The sequence below is a fragment of the Canis lupus genome, chromosome 25 (genome assembly GCF_003254725.2).
Source record: "Canis lupus dingo isolate Sandy chromosome 25, ASM325472v2, whole genome shotgun sequence".
NCBI classification, from domain to species: domain Eukaryota; kingdom Metazoa; phylum Chordata; class Mammalia; order Carnivora; family Canidae; genus Canis; species Canis lupus.
The window spans coordinates 27,021,538-27,044,176 of record NC_064267.1 but is presented as its reverse complement, the minus strand read 5'-3'; the positions used below and the strand labels follow the sequence as shown (position 1 = coordinate 27,044,176).

The following is a 22,639-nucleotide window of genomic DNA, read 5'->3' as shown; positions in this document are numbered from 1 at the left end:
ACTGGATTTTGAGGTCACAGCTGTTCCCTAAGCTGGCAACTTCTGGGGTCTAGGTTTACTTTTTACCACCCCCCCCCCCAGTCCGGAGATCCTGGGGACCCACGACTCAAGAGTTAAGCAGAGGCTGCTGTGCCTGGCCAAGGAGCCGCGACCTGGGCCTGCCATGGGGATTCACTGCATGTACTGTGGGCCAGGAGGCATGTGTTCCATTTTAAGGAATCATGAGCTTGCGGGGATCCTTGTTGCACACCGATGGTGGCCGGAGTCAGTGGCCCCGTCACCAGCAGCCTGTGCTCTCAGAGGAGCCCACAGAATGGATCACTGATAGTGAAGCCCCACAGCTTGCTCACTATCCCAAGTTACTACAGCTTGGGATTCTCCTCTGAGAAGGGACTGGAGTCTCTCTTGCTCTTTGGTCATCAGTTCACTCAAACTTCTTAACTGAGGCTTTTGCCTTCAGTTTCTCCATCCCCTGCCTAAGGCCATCCTGACCAAGGGCCTTGGGATATCCTGTCTGTTGTAGTGGCTGCCTTTCTTATTCATTCTCGCCTCTCTCATTCTCGTCCCATCCTTGTTGCCTTCTCCAACCTACTACTCTGCTCAAAGTTCTCTGAGGCTTTGACTTGGGAGGCCCTTCCTTGCCTGATCTCAGCCCTGACTCAACAGTCCTGTTGCTCATGCTTTGGGAAAGCCTTTTCCACTCCCTTATCCTCTGCATTTCTCCTCGGCGGGCAAGTGAACGTGTCTGATCCCAAGGGATACTTCAATTTCGTAGAGCAATTTTATTTGTAAGGCTGCTTATCGGTTATGTGTAACTAAATCAAACTAAACACAACAAATAGTTACTGGAGTCTCTCCAGCTCCACCCACAAGAAACGAATTAGGTAGGTATTACCACACAACTCCCTCTCAAGAGAGACTCCCCATCACTCCTCAACACCCTCACGCATCTTCTCCACTCTGTCTACCTGAAGGCTCTTTTGTTTTTCCTTTCTCCCCAGATTTCAGAACTAAATGCAACCAAATTCAATTAGAATCCTGAATATGGTCCTTTTGGCACCCCTCTTCCTACCAAGTTCCCCACTCTCACACCAGACACAATTCCCCTACAACATTCTTCCAGACTGAAGTCAAAGTCACCACATTAACCTCTGTCAGTTCAGAGATCCAGAAACTGGCTCATCAAGAGATTCATGAAACTGCCCCAGCTCTGAAGACTTTGATTTGTCTTTCCCTGGGGCCCTGCTCACAGTCCCACTCCCCTCCAAACATCAAGGGGAGTCAAAGTCCCCTGGCATTTTACACTCTCCCTGTATTCACCTTCCTCACCCACCTCACTCACATAGCTCCCTTCCAACATCTCAGAGACACTCAGGTTTACAGCTTGCAGAACAATATAGCACAATAATAAAAACCATTATGTGGCATGAGCGTAGAAAAACCCCAGATTGTTAACTGTTACAATGAGTTGTAATATTCTTTTATATGCTTTTGTAATATCAGCAACCGCCACTGAAAACAAACAGAAGAAACCATCCCAATTTCGCCATAGAAGCCAATCTTGAAAACACCTAACAAGTTTCCTCTCACCATTTTGGAAAGTTCTGGACACAATATTTTGTGTGTCCTTCTCCGCTCTTTGTACACACAGGACATTTCCACTGGCACCTGCTGAGGTCACATATGCTCCACAACCATGACACAGTGATAGTGCTAACCTTTCAGAGCCTCCTGTGTTCTTGATGTCTAGTGGGGTAGAGCAGGGAGGGGAATGGGACCTCTTGGGAGTCACATGATTTAGGCTATCAGTTTCCAGAGGGTAGGGAACGTGTGATCATCTTGGTAGTCGGTGCCAGGCTTATTACCAATCCTGGAGCATCATCAGAAAGTTCCTTTTAAACTTCTTTGTGACATCAGCCCTCTCCTGGTGAACTCGTTTCTTGATGTTAATAATCTTGGTGGTACAGCTGACCCTTAATAATCAGATGGGAATTCTATAGAAGTTGAATGGGAAGAAGACTTGATTTTTTTTTGTTCCTTCTAATAAATCAAAATGTATTACTTCTCCAGTTCTAAGAAAAACATGAGTGCCAAGCTCATGAAATAAGAAAAAGCAGCTTAGCTTTTGCCAGAGCACAGTCTAACTCAGTCTTATTCTGAGTGTGTTTTTGAACAGACTAGGCGGATGGAAGCAGGACAGCCCCTCAGCCTTCATTCATGGTACTGATCTCTGTGCTCTCTGTGTTGTTACACTTACCCCGTCCACACCAAATATGAATAAACAGAAATTCAAATGTCCATCAATCGCACATAGCAAAGCCAAATTAATTCTTCCTCATTATTCTATCTTCTGGGTTACCTATGACATCTCCAGATCTAATACTGTGGTTCTGAGGGCTAGTGTTCTGTTAACACCTGCCTCACCTTTCATGAAGTGTTACAGAAACTGCTTCCCTCAGAGCTAACCTGTACATGGCCTTGGTTCTTGGTTAATGTTTCTGGAACTGCTCTCTGGAATATGGCAGGAATGTTCCCCAAACATCATAAGACATTAATGTGAATTACAAGGAGGGATTGGGACATAGTTACATGGATGACAGATCACTTCTGTGGGGCAGTTGGCCAGTGGATGCCCAGCCCCAGGCTTGCCTCTCTGCCTTATCTGTTCCCAACTTGGTAGGTTTTAGGTCACCAAACAGTATATCCACAGGAAGCTTCATAGACCATCCACTTCAACCCACTCATTCAACAGGATGCAGAAGTGCAGGGATTTGGGTTCCTTACCAGGATTACCCTGAGAACCACTGACAGTACAGCTAGGCCCACAGTACAGCTCTCTGCTGGCCTGATCACGTTTGTCCTGGCTCTTCATTCTTAATGCTCCCTGTCCCTTTGTCAGTTTGGCTCTCGAGAGGCCCACCAGGGAGCACCTTTCTTGAGGTCATATGTAATAAAGGTCATCAGCCTTCTCTAATGGCAGATGTCTATTCTAACACCAAGCTGTTGGCCCCTCAGGGTCCTGAATGCCACACCACATCCTTGGCATTGTGCAAATGCTCCAAGTTAAAGGGAAAAGGGAAAGGTGAAACTTCTGATATGTGGCGTGGGTGCAGGATGCCCAGGGCAGAGGCCTTGCCCAAGACTGGAGAGCATGTTTTTTATTTTTTTAATTTTATTTATTTATTCATAGAGACAGAGAGAGAGAGAGGCAGAGACACAGGCAGAGGGAGAAGCAGGCTCCATGCAGAGAGCCCAACGTGGGACTCAATCCAGGGTCTCCAGGATCACGCACTGGACTGCAGGTGGTGCTAAACCGCTGTGCCACCAGGGCTGCCCTGGAGAGTATGTTTGTCTGGAGACTCTTTTCTTCAGAGTATGTTTGTCTGGAGTCTCTTTTCTTCAGAGCATGGTGAGCAGGGACAAAAAGGAACATGAGTGGGGGCCTCATGCCATGGTAAGCCTGTCCTACTCTTTCTGCCAGCAGCATTGGCAGAAATGATCCTGGGGGGGCGTGGTACGCCTGAAGGTGGCTACTTTCTAATTCACCACATTCACCAAAGAACTCCCTGTTCTATGCAAAGCTCTAGACATATTTTTTGGGGAGTCCAGAGTTAGTGCTGCTAAAGGGCTGAGTACATCCTAGAGGGAAACCAGAAACACCAGAGATCATGACCCCATTTGGAAAATAAATAAATAAATAAATAAATAAATAAATAAATAAATAAGGACCCCATTTGGGAGGTGTGTTTCTTACTGGATGCTCAACAGAGAGTAACACTTAGTCTCCAGGGACTCAGAAACCAATAGTACAGGATATTAGATACACTTGTTATCAACTCATCTCCGGGAAACTTTTCTGAATCCTATCTATGACATTGGTACATTTGTTATACTTGGTCAATGAATCAAATGTCCCATGATTTGCCACCTTTGCATCGTTTCTCTGGACAATGCTTGTGGCCTCACAAACCCACAGGACCATAAGTGCACCTTGAAGAACTGTCAGCAGAAGGTGCTTCAGGGCAACCAGCTAATTCTGGAGGCTCCACTGGGGCAAGGGAGGGAGGGAGACAGATGTGTTCTCTGTGTACCTGACTGTCCCAGAGAACATAGCATGATTCACTGAGCATGTATATCCATTATCTTATTTAGAAGAACTTGGTGATGTAGGTACTTATTGTGGGCTGACCTGTGTCATCCTTCCTGCAAAAAAAAAAAAAAAAAAAAATCATATGTTGAAGCCCTAATCCCTAGGACCTCAGAATGTGACTGCATTTGGTGACAGGGCCTTTAAAGAGGTGATTAAGTTAAATAACATCATTAGAGGCAGCCCTAATCCAATTTGATTTGTGCTCTTATGAGAAAGTGGGATTTGGTCACACAGAAACACCAAGAATGTGCTCACACAGAAGAAAGGCCATATGAGGACATGGGGAGAAGGAGGCCATCTGCAAGCCAGGGGAAGAGGCCTCCAGAGAAACCAACCCTGACTCCACCTTGATCTTAGACCTCCAGCCTCTAGAATGGTAAAGAAATAAAGATATGCTGTTTTAGCCACCCAGTCTGTGGCATTTTATCAGAGTAGCCCCAGCAAACTAGCACAGTTTTCTAATTCCATTTTTTAAAAGATTTTATTTATTTATTCATGAGAGACACACAGAGAGAGGCAGAGACACAGGCAGAGGGAGAAGCAGGCTCCCCACAGGGAGCGCAATGCAGGACTTGGTCCCCAGACCTGGGATCATGCCCTGAGTTGAAGGCAGATGCTCAATCACTGAGCCACCTAGGGGTCCCTAATTCCATTTTTTAGAAGAAACTTAAGATATTTTTCAAAAACCATATATCTGTCAAGAAGTAGAGTCAGGATTCAAACTCGGCCTCTGACACCTGTGCTTGAAAGTAACCACTGTACTAATGGGCCTTCCAGACATGATCTTAGAAGAGACTGCGTGAGGGGAGTGGAAAGAAAGTCTAGGCACCTGGGTACAAAGGATTTGAATCTTTTGCTGAGTTGACAAGAAGTATAGTAGCCATGGGTATCTGAGAGAGGCACTTGGTTTTGGAGCTACAAACCAAATTTGCATTCTAGTCCACCTTCCTCAGCAGAATAACATTCAAGCCACAAAGAAAGAGGTGACTCCAATAGAATTAACTGAGATCACTTTCCCTCTGTCAAGTGATTAATCTTCCAAGGCCTGCAGTGTATTCCATTGCAGAGGGAAGACGTACAAGGTTTTCCTTCACTGCTGTGGCTCACTTGGAAGATTTCTGTCTCACCTGAGGTCAACCCAAAAGCCAATGCATTATCCTGGCCAAGACCCAAGCCCAGAGGAACCAGCCTTGAAAGGGACCTTGTGGCCCCCAATGAGATTCTCAGACAGGCCTGGGAACATTTATGATTTGCTCCCACTATGGCTCCATGACTTTCTGTCTTCCAAAGATCAGACTGGAAATTGTTAAACACTTCACGTTCAGCTGTGACAAGTTCTGGGCAGTGACCTTCATGGCTTGCTCACTTTTCCTGGTGCAGATCAGGAGGTGGGGCTTGTAGCTGGCCCAATGAGCCAACTGGAGCCCAGCCCCACCAGCTGGGAAGACACTAACCTGGAGCCTCCTAGCGGGTCAGTCCTCCTGAGAAAAGCTCACGAGAGGGGCCTTCACGTTCTGATCACTAGACCCAGGGTTTAAGATTTCCAGAAATGGAATGGCCATACCTTATGGCTAGCCAAAGGAACAGAGAGGGAGGGGATGCAATTTGCAGTTGGACACTCCTTACCAAAGAGGGGTAGTCATTAGGGAGGGTCCAATTTGGTGGCATCAGTGTGATATCCAAGCATCACTCTCACTCAAACTTATGCCAGTTGGGGAATAAAATAAAAAATGTGAGTGTGGATGTTCCATTGCATGAGAAGCATAGGGACATGGTGTCTGGGGGAGGACAGCCTCTAAAAATCAGAGAGCAAGGGGCTGATGAAGTGGAAGAATCAGAAGGAAAGCTATGACATAGTGGAAGGGATCAGGGTACAGCCACCAGGGTGAGGTAGGGAAGTTGATACATGACAAGTCCAAAGCAGGGCCATAACCAGAGCAGGGCTGCACCAAGGGGCCATCAGGTGGGAGTCCCAACACATCAACAGAAAGAGAGCTTGAAGGAGAAACCAGACACTATAGTATCTCATGGGGAGAACCCAGCATGGGGGTTCAAGGAATACTCTGAGAACACCCAGGGGGTATTGAGAGATGGCCACAAGACTTTCTGAGTGCGAGTAGATGAAGTCAAAGGCAGGACCTTGTTTTGCAGGGTGACATGTGCACACCCAGTTCTGTCATCAGCTGCTGTCCCCCACCTTTCTGCCACAAGTGCTTAGTTCCACCACTAAATCACATGTTGGAAAAACATTTAGAAGAGGGGTTTGGTGGGGGCACTAAGCACAGGGTAGAGCAGGGATAAGAAGAGTCAACCACGCAGATTCCCAGCTCCCTCTCTCCTGGCTCCCTCCCATCAGCATATAACCAAGGTCAAGTTCGTCCCATCTTACAAAGACTAGATCCTCCCTGAACCCTATACCTTCTGCCAGTGAGAAGCCACCTCCCTGTGTCTCTTCTCTTCCAAACTTCTTGAGGGTAATCTTGCTTCTTAACTCCCCTGCCCCCCTCTTTACTCCTGACCCTCAGCCCCAGCATAAGTCATCAACCAATTCCTCAGAGCACCATGCAGATGACTTGTCTCTCCTGATGCTGTGTGACATTTGGCATTTGGATTCATTCTGTCCTTCCTCACACTTGACTGTTAGCTATTGCCCTAGTTATGCCATCCTTTCTTTGCTGGGCTGTTATCTCCATTTTATAGGTTAGGAAATGGACCCTGAAGTAAGAGTCTTCAATATGGCTGCAGCCATATTCTGACATTACATTCATACTCAATTTGTATCGTATCGTACCCCTAGAGGTTCTCCAAATCAAGAAACATGCTCAACTGGCTATTTGTCTACCAAGGTCAACATCTATATCTTTGGACCTTTACCTCTTCCCTGAAGCTAATGTAAGGGGAACTCAACCATTTGCTCTTCAAATCCCCCATGTGTATTTTCCCCATACCTAGCTCCTTTTAGGTGAGTGATTCTTCATTACACCCATTCAACTTCCCCATATCTTCCTACATTTTTAAAAAGTCCAGTCTCTTCTTGGAAATGCTCCCAAAATAAAGATAAAGCAGCTGTGTGTATGGTTCTCAAAACATTCCTGTCTGCCTCCTGTCCTCACCTCCATCCAGGAGACACAGCAAGGGAGCACTGATACAAGGTTACCTTCCTATTCAGACAACAGGGGGAGGGAAACAAGCCTCGCCAATGCCATCTATGAGCCAGGCCCAAAGACGCTGAGTAACTTGGCCAAAGTTACACAGGTAGTAAGCGAGAGAGCGAACAAACAAAACCTGGGATTATCTCACTCCTCATCTGTGATCAGTGTGCTTGAGCTGGCTCATCCTGGCTTGTGAGATCCAATTGTGAAATTTGCAGGAATTCTGTGGGCTGGCTAATGTCATGCTGGAGGCTTGAAATAGGCGTGGTGGGAATGTTGATACTACAGAAATTTCTACTGCTACAAATCAGAGGTCCCCCAACTCTGCTAAGAGCTTGTTGTTAAGTATTTACCAGCATGCTGCTTGTCAGGATCTATTATCCTTCTTGAAAAATGTAGTGGGCCTCATTGCAAGTTAGATGGGCCCCATCAGGCTGTCCTCCATATTCCAACACCATACTTCTAGGCAAACCGACATACTACTGGCTATCAGTGAGAATTATACTTAACAAGTTTGATGTGAAACCGATGAAGAAACCATTCCCTTTTTTAAACTTTCACTAACAATAGGCTTACAGTAAATAATTGAAGATCTGACAGTCTTTTTTAAGAGTCTTTTGCAAGCATTGACGTCCTCATTTTTGTCACATTTTTGTGTTTGGAAGGGTGTGATCCCCACATGAGATTACCACATGGTAACCACCTTAAAACACCCTTGATATTTCCAGACTGACCCTTAGTGAGGGTCCAAATAGAAGATGGCATCTACCATCTGTGGATGGAACCCTCAGGACCTACAAATATGTGTGGCTGAGTCAATGTGGAAAAACCCAAGGGCAATCAGAGTGCCCTAGTGTAAACAGAGGGAGGGAAGACTGGAAAGGCTTGGGAAAGCTGACATCTGAAAACCCGTACCACACCCTGAAGAAAAAGATGGGCCAAGGAGGACAGAATTTGGCCACTACACAGGTAATCCCTATAGTAGAACATTATCTCACCACGGTTTATAGGAAATATCTCTTTACTGCCTCTGTATCCAGGCTGATCTTCATCTGCTAACCGTTATTAATGATTTCAATAATAATGATCACTCCCCTCTACTAAACAGCTACCATGGCCCCAACTCTAGGCTAACCACTTGACACACATTAACTCAATCATTCTTCCCTACAAATGTATCTGAAGCAGTGGGCTGATCTGAAGATGGGGAGACTGAGGCTCACAGGCTGAGGAAATTTTGCATATCAAGTAGTTAAGAAATCACAGAATTAGGATTTGAACGCTGGCCTGCCTAAATCCCAAACTCAGTCCTTTTTTAAACACCCGGAAAGGTATGTCTCCTCACCCATACCTACAGATTAATGAATTAGCATTCAGATTTATACATCAATTTCTTATCAGTTTGGTTAGTGTGTGGCAGCCCTCTGATCATCTCTGTGAGCACTGACAAAGTCAAATTTGTGGGCCTGCCAATCTGAACTCTCAGCCCTGGAAGGCCCTGAGTGTCCCAGGATATTGGGAGGCACATCCATCTCCCTTGCCTGGACCTTTGGCATGGCCTCCTAACTCATTTCCCAGCATCTCTGCTTATCCCAACAATGTATTCACTAAGCTAATATGTGCCCCTCTGCGTGGCCTCCCAGGCATGGTAGGCTGTCCGTGGTCACTGATTTTCAGGGCCTTTCCCATGGGGCAATATGCATTCCTGCCCTGTTGAACTCAGTTGTGGTCTGTGGCTTGCTCTGACCAGGGAGACATGAGTAGGAGTATGTGTGTCACTTCCAGGCAGAAGGCCATGCTCTCCCATGCTCCAAGAATAGGCCACTCTGCCAGTGACCTGGGACAGATGTGCAACAAACAGGAAATGAATCAACTTTTTAAGCCAACAGAATTGTTTGGGTATTCTACACGGCAGCATGGCCAGCCCATCCTGACTGATGTGCCACCTTGTTCAGAGTTAACACCATGGTCGGTCCTTTTAAAAGCCTCCAGGGACCTGCATGCTACTGCCTGGGAGCAACATGTGTCATCTGTCAGTTACCTTCAGTAACTCCCTTCCCCAATGAGTGCAGATCTAATGTTCTTTTCATGGTGTCAGGCTTTCGTCCAAGGCCCTACATGATCCATCCTCTTGCCCTCTGCAGGGGCTTAATGGGTATTGTGGGGGTGGGAATCACCTCCCACCAGCTCCCCGAACTCCCTCAATCCTAGATGTGCTCCAGACTCCCTCCCACCTCAGCGCATAGGCATTTGCTCTTCCTCTGCCTGAAATGCCCTTCCCCCAGATAGCCAAGTTCCTCACCGAGCCCTTGACTCAGAGACCTGCTTCTCAGCCAGGCCATCCCTGACAACCACGTTGAAAAATTGTCACCACCATCCCCCATGTCTCCTCCCACTTCCCATGCTTTATTTTCTACCTTTGCATTTCCCCCACCATCTTGATAGACTTTATCTCTTATTCTCTTACTTGTTCCTTTTTTAAATTAAAAAAAAATTTTTTTTTAAATTTTAGTGCATCTGTTCCAAGGGTAGGGCCGTGATTTGGTCTGGTCCTTCTGAAACTACGTGCAAAAGTGTGTCATAAAAAAGTCTATAGCTATTCTCTGATTCCCAAGTGGGCCCATAGGAAAAGGGGCCTGTGACCCCACTAGTCATCACAACCACCCACCTCTACCCCTGAATATGGGACAGGGGAATTCCCTAGTTAGCCAACATTTATGCCTTTGTCCCTAGGAAGAAATAGTTGAGGGTAGAAGAGAGAGAGGAAGAGAAAATAACATTTATTGGGTGTTTCACATGTATTAGGCATTATGTCACATACTTTGCTTATGTTAGTTACTTCATTTAATCCTGACAAATGAAATATCTGTTGGTGTTCCATTTTACAGACAAAGAAACCAAGGCTCAAAGAGGTAAGTAAGAAGGTTTGCCTGAGGTTACTGCATCAAGCATGTCCTTTTATTCTTGACTGCTTTGATATCCAGCACTTTGCTGATCCTCCTAGGAAAAGCAAGAACTTGGTGCCTTTCCCATGCAAACCAACCAATCCAGAGGAGACCATATTCAGCCCACAATGCTCACAATCATCCATTTAACAGCAGGGCAAATATCCTCAACAGGGGTGATTTTGCCCCCACTCCCAGCAGGGACATTTGGCAATGTCCCAACACCAGGTGTGAGGGCTACTGGCAGTCAGTGGGTAGGGGACAGGCGTGCTGTTAGAGCTGCTGTAAGGCACAGGACAGCCCCCCAACACACAGAAAAGAATTATTTGGTCCCAGATATAGTGCTGATGAGGCTAAGAAGCCCTGTGATTGAGTATTCCTATTTCCTCAATATTCTCAGTAAGTCAAAAGCCAAACTGGGAACCTGGGTATTTCTGATAGCTGGAGATTGAAGCTTTCTAAAGAGTTCTCTCTGAGAAGTGACTATGCTGGAAGAGGCCCATGGGGTACAGACATAGTGCAACATTGGGAGAGGCTATGAGAACAGCATTTTTAAAGTCTGTTATCTGTATAATGAGTCTCTTCTGAGCGCCACACCAGGGGCTCACGGCCACTCTGGGAACCAGCGGATAACAAGAAGGTAGCACCGCTCTCCTTGAGGAGCATCAAGGTCGAGCACTGATATGTAAAGAACCCAGCAGAGGAAAGCTAAAGCTAGCCCTCTGTTTGCTTGTCTCCTAAGACACTGTCAGCGCTATCAAAATACTATCTTCACAGCCAGCTGGAGAAAGACAAACTTTACCGATTCTAGAACAAATGTCAGCCACTCAGCTAGCATGGTTCAGGCCTCACAGATGCCTGGATCCTGGCTGGCCTGGAGCACACGGTGGGGAAGACCATCTGCTGTCACTGGAAAGTTCCAGTAAATCCCTTCTCCTTGAGGAGCTCATGGCCAACTAGGCTCAATGCCCTGATGTTCCCAGAGTGAGTGCATTTTAACCCAGGTCGTGAGGTGCCCTGGGAAGGACACACGCCTTGGTATAAACAGATCTGCCTTTATTTTACTGTTTTTGGAACCATGGGTAAAAATGTGGATTTGGAGTATTTAATGAATTATGAGTATAAAACATATAGGCACAAATTTGATATATATATACATACTATACACTATATTCATATATCTATATATAGTGTGTATATCCGTATATCTATAGAGAGAAAGAATACACACACAAACACACACACACACACATTGTATATAAACATATTGAATACACATTGTGTATCCCATACTACCAAAGATGCGTCCTCATGATGGTCATGTCAAACAATCCTGAGCCTCAGGACACATGTAAAAGTGCTCTGGAAATTGTAAAAGGCTTCACATGCATTAGCTCTTCTTAAGTTTTAATTTTACTGATATTGAAATGACTAAGCAGTCAAGTCAGAGAGAGTAAAAAGCTTCAGCCTGGAGGGGGAATGGCTTTGAGAGATGGCTCCACTCAGCTTCTCGGTGCTGCTCTTCCTATTTGGAGTTTATAAAATCTAGACTTCAAATTTTTGAATTTTGCCATGGGATGTCAAGGGTGTGTTCCTGGCATATTACAGGATGAGATCAGACCTCTCGAGCCAAAGGCAAAGTTCATCTGCAGCCTCCCTGTCCTTCCCAAGCCCCATCAGAGACGTGATGGTGCGGGGCCTGCAGGCTTGGTGTAGGAGGGGACTTGGAACATTATAGTCATTTAGAAGCCGATAAAATATTTTTTTAAAAAAAGATGTGTTTATTTATTTGAGAGACAGAATGTGTGAGTGGGAGGGGCAGAAGGAGAGGGAGAGAGAATCTCAAGCAGACTCTGCACTGAGATCATGACCTGGGCCAAAACCAAGAGTCGGATGCTCACCCGACTGCACCTCCCAGGCACTCCAAGCTGATACAATCTTTTTAAAAGGCTGGAAGTCTGAGTGCATCCTGTCTCCCATGGTGTGGGATATGATATGGTTGTCAAAACCCTAGAAACTCTTATCAGCCAAAATGGTCTTGGATTCCTTTACGTGGGGCCACTGTGGCCCTGAGGATGACTGACCCTGAGTAACTAGAACTTCACTGTGGGCGTTCTGGCCTCACGGCCTCCACTCAGCACTCAACAGTGCTAGCTGTGTTTCCAGAGCTGGGACGGAAGCTCAGGAAAGGCAAGGGGCACAGGGTGGCTCTCGCATACCCTTTCGTTCTGCGGCAGCTCAGGTGAGCGGTTTGGCCGAGGGAAGCAGGGCTGCTGAGCAGGTGAGGATGGTGGGTGCCTGGGTGGGCCTGACTCAGGGGTGGTCCTGGCCCCTTAGCTCAAATTCTCTGTGGCCAGCGGCCCTGGATGAGAAAAGCCTTCCAGGGAAAATGACGTGGTGCCACCAGAGCCTCGCTGAGGACGGCAGCACCGTGTGCCTTCCGTGCCAGGCGGTAGAAATACTCGCCACCGTTGTCAGACTGCCCCCTTTGTGCCGAGGACAAACACGTTTTACTTACTCCTGACAAACCCCCTCTGAGGCAGGAGTTATTAGCTGTGGTGCACAAATGACGAGCCGCGAGGCTCAGAGGAGGCGAAGGCCGCGTTGGAGAGGATGCAGCTCCTCCGTGCACAGCAGTTGTGTAAAGCCAGGCCTGGTGATTTGCTAATATAGAAAATAAAATATTTATTTTGTTTGTTGTTAGCCACCATGCAAAACAGGACGCAGTGACTTTTCTTTCAGGTGACAGTCTCAGGAGCCCAGCAGGCGGACAAGCAGAAGAGGACTCAGAGGGCTGGGCTGTGAAAATAAGGGGAATGAGAGGGCCCCCATGTGGTCACGGGGTGGGGAGCAGATTTTCCAGCCAGCAGGCCCCTCAGCTCCGGGGCCTGAAAGCCTAGAATGCACTAGAAGGCCTAGGATTCGTCGAGGACTCAGCTCTCCGCTGGTCAGCGTCCAGCCAACACTTACCTCGGGTTGGCTGGCCCTCGAGGGAAAGCCACCCTAGAACTCCTCGGGATGTCCCGACCGGCGTTGCACTCCAGCTGGGTCCAGAATTGAATGAGTCCCTGGGGGCAAATTCTACAGATGAACAAGTTGAGGCTCAAACAAGATGTTTCGCCCATAACCACGCTGGACGTGGAACAGCTGAGGGGGATAGGGAACCACCCCAGGGGGGTTTCCTTCTTGAGGTCTCTGCCATTTTGCCCTCCTCCCCAGTGGTGAGACATGTGTGACACAGGAAGGCATTGTTTGTGACACTCGTGGGCTTGGAAATCTTGGAAATCTAAATCCTTGGAAATCCAAATCCTTGGAAATCTAAAGGAAGAGAAAAGATCTATTGAAGAGCATTTCACTGTAGTCTGTCCTGGATGGAGCTAAAAGTTCCCACGAGGCCCAGAGTTCAAGATTGTCTCTAATGTGAATGTCAAGCTAACTAAAGCCACTGCCCCAATTTCACTGAGATTTCCCCCTCTTTTCTCTTCCTTAGAGTCACAGGCTACCAGGACTGAAAGGGTCTTCAGGATTCCCTCCTGCCTTCACTCATAGTAGCCAGGCCCAGAGAAGATGAGATTGCAGGGATCTGCCCCAGAATCCGGCACGGCATTCTAGCACAGTGGACTCCCAACCCAGTGCTCCTTCTGCCAGCCTTTGCCCTCTGCATGGAATTTGGGGGAAGACCTCACAGGGGAGCAACTCTAAGAGGGGCAAAGTATCTTGTGTGGAAATGGAAATGTTCTCAGATGAACTGTAGTAGTGGTAACAACCCTGGGAATATACTAAAGTCAATGACTTGTACACTTCAAGTGGGTGAATTGAATGGTATGTAAATTGTATCTTAATAAAGCTCTTTAAATAAAAAACAAAACTAAAACTAAACAAAGCAGCAGCTCTGCTGGCAAGACCTCCAGGCCAGGCGAACCTATAGAAGCAGCCGAGGGACACATCTCAGCCTCCTTGCTACTACTCAGACACCAGAGGGCTCTCTTAGCTCAAGGCCTTGCCCTTGGCTGTTCTCTCATCCTGGCACACTTGCTTCCAAAATTGGCAGGGCTGGCTCCCTCCCATCCTCACATCTTTGCTCAGAAGTCACCTTGTCCAGGCAACCTTTCCCAGCTGCCTTCTGTTCTCCTGTCACCTCTCTTTCCAGATTCACCAGTCTCCTGAGTGCCTGTAATTTGCTAACATAGAAAATAAAATATTTGTTTTGTTTGTTATTTGCCTCTCCCTCAAGAAATGTAAGCTCTGTGAGGGCAGGGCTTTCTCTCTCTTTTGCTTATGGCTACATCGGGCCCCAGCTCCTAGAACCGTGCTTGGCACATTGCAGGTGCTTAATGACTAGTTGCTGAGTGAGTGAATACGTGGCCCAAATACAGTTTCTGCTCACTGCTTACTTCTGAATTTGCAGCCCCTCAGAACCTTCCCCCACAAGGTGGTACTGGATAGCCTGTGTGAGCTCAGGAAGCCTGCCCAGTGTCCCTCGTTGTTCGGGCACTTCACACACAAACATTTCCAGGTGGCCAATTGCTGTTTCATTGATGGCAGGTAACTCTAATAAAATCGATTTAGTTTGCCTTTCTCATATTTGTCCTGCTGCTTTAAGAAGTCTCCTTTGTCTGAACATCATTTTCTGTCACGCTTAAAGATTTGAATTCGTGAAGAGGCTGGATCTCACGTGGAGCATTCCTACTGCAATTTTAAAAAGAGAAAAGAACTCTGCCTCTCTTTTTCTCTTGGCCAGCTGTTAGGGGCAATCTCAGCCAGGCCTCGGTTCAAGCAGAAACATGCACTGGAAGCATTGAGGTGTCTGCTTAAAATCTGTGCAAATTCTGTTTAAAAGTGTAAGGCCTTAAAGAGCTGTCGAACAAGGAGCCGTCGGTAGCTGAAGCTGAAGGTGCCTGGTCAGGGGACCCTGTGTGCAGACACCAAGTATGCATCGCATAGGAGAGAAGGAGGGTGTCTCCTCAGAGCTGGAGGGAGAGTGGGGAAGCACCCACCACTCCCACCACTGTGGGGGAAACCGGAGAGGCCGAGTTTGTGTTCGGGCCCAGATGGTGGTCACGTCCATGCAACTCTCTTTCTTTCAGTGAAGATACAGGGCAGCCGGAGAAGGTAGTGAACAGGAGATTACACATCTTTTCCTTTCTTTATCTGCTCCTGGCTCAGCCACAGACAAGTGACAAGCAGCCTGGGAATTGACATCAAAGGCTGGAAGACTTCTGTGCCGACTTGGTGGGAAACCCTGGGGTAGCTCTTGGAGATGAGCAACTCTAGCCCAGCACAGGAGTTGAGCTATGGAGAAGGGTTCTCTCCACTGGTAAGGGCTGGGGGGCACGGAGGCTCCTATGACTCTGGACAAGGTGCTTCATTATCTGATGTTGTTTGATGCAATGGATCAATTGGGTTTTGTTTTGTTTTTTTAAAGATTTTTTGTTTAATTGAGAGGGAGAGCGCATGAGCACAAGCAGGGTGGGGCAGAGGGAGAGGGAGAAAGAATCTGAAGCTGATTCTGCACTGAGCTTGGAGCCCGACATGGGGCCCAATCCCATAATCCTGAAATCATGATCTGAGCCGAAACCAAAAGTCAGATTCTCAACCCAGTGTACCACCCAAGTGTCCCTGGATCGATTGTTTTAGTAACAAGTTTTACTTCTTGGTAACGAGAAAACTGAGTGGGAAATTCATTAGCTCTGGTGTAGAGCACAGATTTAAAATCTTCAGACCAGATTACCATCACTTTCTTGTGGTACCTTCACCTTTTAACCTTTTAACCTTAATGATTGAAGAATTAACTTTTGTGTTCCAGACATTGAGAGTGACAGCTAATGTCCCCATGAGCAGGACTGGAAAGATACCAGAATGCATTTTTTTACATAAGAAGAAAGGAATCTCCCAAGAAGAGGGACAGGGAAGTCCTCCATTGTGTGTGGGGGTGGTGGGGGTGGTGGGTTAGCCTGTTTAAGCCACCCAACAGATAAGAAGCAGCCCTCTGGGCCTTCCCTTCTTCTGAGAGCCCCACCTAGGAGGCTTGGTCCCTCACACGAAGGGAGAGCTGACCACAGAGACTGGCAAACTGACGCTGGAGAAGGTTCCTCCGGGATGCATACCGTCCTTCCTAGGGAAAGGAAGAAGCGCTCTGGGGGCTGGCAGCTGAAGACAAAGGCATAGACAGTTTAGCTCAGAAGGAGCAGAGAAATGTGAATGAACACTTGCCTTTGTGAATTGCTTGGATGCTGTCCGGGTTCTTGCTAGAAAAAGCAGTAAACGTGAAGCTGAAGTATAAGTCACCGAAAGGGCTTTGATGTAAGCAGAGTCAGCAAGTGAAGTTAAGAAAGAAGATTATTAGGAAGGTCAACACCAAAGAGATAGGAAGCAAAGGCCCTAATTAGATCCTAGAACTTGGCTGTTGTTTAAAAGAACACCAGTGTCTGAAGGTAGGCTTTAATATTTTCTCATGCCTCCTTGCCTTAGTAAAGATGCTTGTTTTTCCTAACTTTGGTTACTGATGGCTAGGTGGAGGGTAGGAAGAACCACCTGGGCGAGGCTTGGTATTTGAACTACATCCTGTAGATGCCATGCTGCCATCCCAACTGCAGGCCCAGTGCGGCAGGAAGGGGAGGCTTTTCTGAGAGCCTTCCTTGCTGTGTGACCTTGGGCAACTTACTTACCTCTCTGCGCTTCAGCTTCCTATATGTTAAACAAGGAGGGTGGATTAGGTGGCCTAGTCAACCTCTTCAGTTCTAAAGATCGCATTGCTCTAAATCCCTTTAGACACTGAAGTCGTGAGGTTCAAGTTTTTTGATACCAGAGGTGCCTTTCTGTGTACCCTCTGCCAGCATCTGGCTGACCACCACTCACAGGGGTCCTGCAGCACCTGTAAAGTTTTGCACAGTGGAGTGTCACCCATGAGAACAGAGCAGATCTGTTTTTGATCCTCTCTGAGAGAAGCGCTTGCCCTAAGGAGAAGCGGATCCCCTGTGGGTACCAGCTGGCGCTGTTTTATGCATGGCGGTGGCTCTGCCTTCAAGTTCCAGCTCCAGCCCTGGAGCTTCTGGTCCCATCCAGGGACTTCCTAGAGGATTGAGGGGGACACATATGGCTCAGAGGGTATCTCAGGATGCCTGGGGTTTTCTCTGAGGATTCCCAGAGGGACCTAAGAAGACAGAAGGAACATGCACTGTATGGAAATGAGGGGCACTGGGTTTTAATATCAAATCTCTCACTGATTGGGTAAGCCACCCACGTGTGTCTAGCCAAGCTCTCTTGGTCTCCAGGGTCAGAATAGAAACTAACCCCAAGGAAAGGCCAGCTAAAGGGCTACGTGTATTTATCACTAATAGGCATTTGAGGGAGCTGGAAGGGTCCTGCGTCTCAGGCTCATTCCCTCACCCCTTGGTCAGCCAAGCTTAGCTCCACAGTACGACAGCAAGTCTCTGTGCATGCTTAGCAGAGGTGGCTTACACAAAAGGCTCTGGAACACTAAGAATATTTTCAAAAAGCCAAGCCCTGGGCAGAGATTTCAGGGGCAAGAGGCAGAAGCATCATCTTCTGACCTTGTCAGTATAATTGCATCTAAGATACAGAAACACTACACACACATGCATACACACACACACACACACACGCATGCACATGTGCACACACACATGCTGGAGCTGATGGATCCACAGTGCATATCAACCTCTGCTCCCTCCCCGCATCAGTAACCACTTCCTGCAGAACCCCCAAAAGTCTGTCTCTTCAAGTGTCAGACACAGCCATCCTTGCTAAGGACCCAGGCATTGGGGCCCAACTACCTCGGCAAAGATCCCATCTGTATCACTTAGAAGCCTGTGGCTGCCTCGTGCTGTTATTTAAAGTCTCTGGAGCTCAGTTCCTTCATCTATAAAATGGGAACAATAGAAAGTATCTACTCATTGGGCTGCTATGGGACCTTAATGGGTTAATCCATGTAAACCTCTTAAACTAGTCTCTGGCACGCAGCTGAGCTCCCCAAAAATATTCAACTAGCACTCATCACCGCCGCTGCCCCCTACACTTGCCACAATGCACCTTATGGTCTCACCGCCCATGACCACTCACTCCCTGTCTGATCTTTGCTCCCCCAGGCCTCTGTCTCTTGGCGCTTACCATCCCCCTGTCCACAAGAGCCACCCAAAATTCTTTCAGGCCAGCTCCTATTCATCCATCAAGATCCAGACCAAATGTTACAGCTCCTGTCATGCTCTCAGACGCAGTTATATATCCCTCCTCTGTACATACGCCTAACAGAATTTAAAATGTGCTGCACCAGCCATAAACTCCTGAAGGACAGATGTCTTCACAAGCCCATTTCCAACACAGCACCTGGCCCATGGCAGGTACCTGACAAATGGTGGTGGTGTGATGCCAGGGGAAAGTGGTCATCTGAGCCCTATGTGAAGGATAACTCCTCAGTGTGGGCTTACCTGAAAAAGGCAGACTCAGGAGCCATGTGGGTGCAAGGGGCCCACCCCCATGCCCCCTGTCAATGTTCATGTGGAAGCATCAGAAAAACCCAGAAGGAAGGAAAAGTGACAGAGTTGCTAATTCTTGATCTATTCTCCCAAACCTATTCCCCCAGAGAGCCTCTCCCATCTCAACACACCCAGTTAGAAACCACCAGCTCTCCCCTCTGTCACTGCCTATACCAGTTCTACTAAGTCTTACTGTTCGCTCTCCAGAATGGCCCTCAAATTTGTGCAGTTGGTGTTATTTCCCAAATGCTCTCTTATCCCATAATTTCATCCCTGGGATCTCTTAGCTCAGCTCTTCTTCTTTTCCTGAATAGCAGGGGATCTTCTTTAAATGCAGGTCTGATCCTAGAGCTTTCCTGTGTAACTCTTCCCATGGCACTTGGCGCCAACTCAAGCTCCTTGCAGGGTCCCTTGGACCCTGCCTGATCAGGCCCTCGACTTCCTCTCTATCCTCCCCTGACATCACTTTCCTCCCCCTCCCTACCAACCTCAGCTATGCGGGGTCCTTTCACTTTCTGGAACAAGCCAGGATTTTCCTACCTCAGGACCTTTGCACATGATGTTCCCTCTGCCTGGAAGACTATTTCTGCTCCTCCCACAGTTGGCTCCTTTTTCTTCATTTATACTCAGCTTAAATGTCAGCTCTCTAGAGAGGCTTTCTCTGACGCTCCTGCCCAAGGTAGGCTCTCTCTACCCCTCACCATATTATCTGTGGTCTCAACACCAGGTTTGTTTGCTCCAAAGCACTTAACATGTGTCATCAGCCTCATTGTTTTTGTTCTATCCGCTCAGAAAAATGGGAGATTCATGAGGGCATGGACCACATCTGTTATGTTCTCTGTTGCTCCTCAGCACATAGTATGGTGCCCAACTTAATGCATCTTTGTTGAATGGCAGATGGTATCAAGTGCCCAGCACATGCCAAGCAAAGTGCTATAGAAGTGTGTGTGCAGCTCACTGGACCTTCACAACAACTTCAAAATTCACCATTCACACTTTACAGATCAAAAAGCCCAGTTAGGAAATGAACTTGCCTCATGCCATAAAGTCAGTAAGTGGTAGAGTTGGAAGTGACACTGTGTCTCACTTTTCCTGCCATGCTGACTGCTTTCCAAGCCCTATCACTGCCTACAATACTGGCAAAGCTTTCAGCAGACACTGCCAGTGTCACCATCAGGGTGACATGTCAGAATAATAGGCTCCCTTTATATCTTTATTTTATTTTTGTTCAAACTTTCAAGACATCTGATTTAAGGAAGACCCTGCTGAGATGCTCAAATAACTCTAGCATAATATTTGTATGGTTGTTTATTATTATCATATTTTTCACTTACATCTGGTCTTATTAGGAAATTGAATACAATCTGTCTTGCAGGCTGAATACTGAACTCTTAGCCCAACAATATGTGAGGACCACAAGGTGGGGATGGGAAAGGCTGGGAGAGGTTGGCATTGGGCAAGATCAACCGAAAACTCACCTATTAAAGTGACAGAGGCAGTGACCTTCCTAACCATCTACTAGCATTAACAGTATAAGTGGACAGGTGTCATCAAAGCTCACCAAAGCAAGGCCAACTAGCCATGGATCCTGTCAGCACAACTTGTAGTCCAATTCAGAAAGCAGATCTACAATAAAAGCTCCACCGACAATGACAAAATGACCAGATGTTGCATCTGGCATGACATCAGTCATGTCATCAAATGCTCCTAACAGCTTTCTGTAGTAGGTACTTATATTACCCCACTTCAGAGAAAACTGAGGAAACAAATGGCTCAGTAACTCCCTAAAGGTCAAACAGCTGTCATATAGTAGGACGGGCGTCACCCCCATCTTTCTACACTGCCACTAGCCAAGCATTCCCATGGCTGCAAGACTCCACAACATCATGTCCCTCCCAGGTTTGCAGACTTTCTCTCCCTTCCTCTAGTTTCTAATAGTTAAACTGATTTTCTTTAATGTGTCTACATTTCATAAGCCTTTTATTGGAAAAGAGAAGGAAGGCATCTATTTCTAAACAAAATGGTCCAGGGATAAGCAGACATTCTAGAAGTTAAGTAAGAGCGCAATCCACGCCCCCTGCAGTCTGTGCCCAGTGAGGGCGAGGTCCCTTCCTTCCCCTCAATCCAGATACCGCTGTAGACCACATCATTGTCTTGAGAAACCACAGTCCAACAGTAAAGGCCACTGACCAGCAGTTCCCAAATGCATTTAACCATGGAAGCCTATTTAGAGAAACAGCTATTCCACCTGCCAAACAAATGTGGGAAAATGCTTCCCCGACCTCTGAATGAGCCACTGGCTCTAAAAGAGGGGTGTATGGGAGGAAGAGCCAGGGGAGATCTCCTACAGCAGACACCCCACAGCAGCATGACCCTTGCTATTTAAACTTTTCTCCCTGGGAGGAGGGCACCCAAGCAGCCCCTCGTCTCGGCCTTCCTGGGACTCAGCCCCACCAGCCTCCCACATCAAGAGGGCTCTTGGGGAGCAACATCTGCTTCCCCTTGAGTGTCCAGGGATTTCACATTCTGCTTCTCTATGTCTATAATCTGAGAAACGATCATAGAAAGGACAGGTTCATCAAGAAGACTGGGACACAGATGAGCTGCGCTGCCAAAGGGGGTGGCAGGGAGTCTCTCCCTAGGATCTCACCCACACCACTCACCGCCAGGCTCTGGAAATGACAAATGCACAGCCTTAGGTGCCCTTAGAGCTTGACAGCTTACAACGTGATCCACATTCATTATATTCTTGCATCTCCCCTATTAGGTATTAGCACCATCTTCCCCGTCATACCAAGCAGAAATGGAGGCCTTGTAAAGGTGAGGGACAATGTCTAAAATCACAGCAGGGCATAAGTGGCAACCAGATTCTTGCTCTGAGATGAATGTCCTCGTGGGAGCTCATCCTCACTATCACTCTGCCACCTGCCTCATCTATTTGGGGTGTCAGGATGTGGCCAAGAGTGCAAGAAGGATAACTTGGCTGCTCTGGTGATACACTGGGGTTGGGGAGAGACTTGAAACTGAAACAGCAACAGAGGTTTAGATGAGGGTCTCAGATAGCAACAGAGTCAGAAAAAGGAAGAGAAAGAGGCCTCCCCCAGCACCCCCCTCAAGCTGCCCCATGGAGCATATTGCCCTGGGCTGGGGAGCTGCAGCCTGGGGATCTGAGGGCAGCAGGTGTGGAAGCTTCAACAAGCCAACATGGTCACTGTACCCATCCCTGGGCACTCCCTCATGGCTTGCACAGCAAGGATGTGCATGTCAGACCCTGTGACACTGGTCTTGCCCCAGAATCAATCCCTGAGCGATTCTCTTGGTCGTGAAACAAATGGTGTGTTCTCTGAATGCTGCACACTTTTCTCTAAAGTCCAGAGAAGCAGGGACTCCCAGGGCCTCAGCGTGGGCAGTCACACCAATTCATTGCCTGAGCAGATGGCCTGGCTCACGGGCACCCTGAAGACAGGGTTCCCACCTTCCCTCATTTTCCTGATGTCAGTGGCAGTGTGTGGGTATGTGAATGGGACTCTACCCAAGAGAAAGGACAGACCAGATGGACTGTCAGCCCTGCCGTCCACAGTGTGGGTTCTTGCTTAGTGTCCTGATGCCCCAGTGGAGCTAGCTGTCTCTTTAGCTCTTCTCCAGAATAGGTCCCTGGTGCTGCAGACTAGGGCTGAGCCCGGGCTCCAACAGCTGATGCCCAGAGGTTGGGCGAGACTTCCTCTTGACAGTGGGCACTGCTCCTCAAAGTTCCCCTTTCCTTGCTCCTGGAGTGAAGGGTTGGCAGGACTGCAGTCAGTGTTCTGTGGGACTAGGGAAGCTGCCCTGAGGCCTCTTTTCCTTGAGGGCACTTCAAGCTGGGGCTGTCCTGGACTGGGGATGGGCAGGAGGATTCTG

General features: G+C 47.6%; 1 protein-coding gene across 1 annotated transcript in view; it reads right to left on the bottom strand.

Annotated features, from left to right (window-relative positions):
• Positions 1-22,639, bottom strand: part of XKR6 (XK related 6) — a 315,137-nt gene that overhangs the window by 5,375 nt on the left and 287,123 nt on the right. The gene's annotated exons all lie outside the window — the stretch shown is intronic.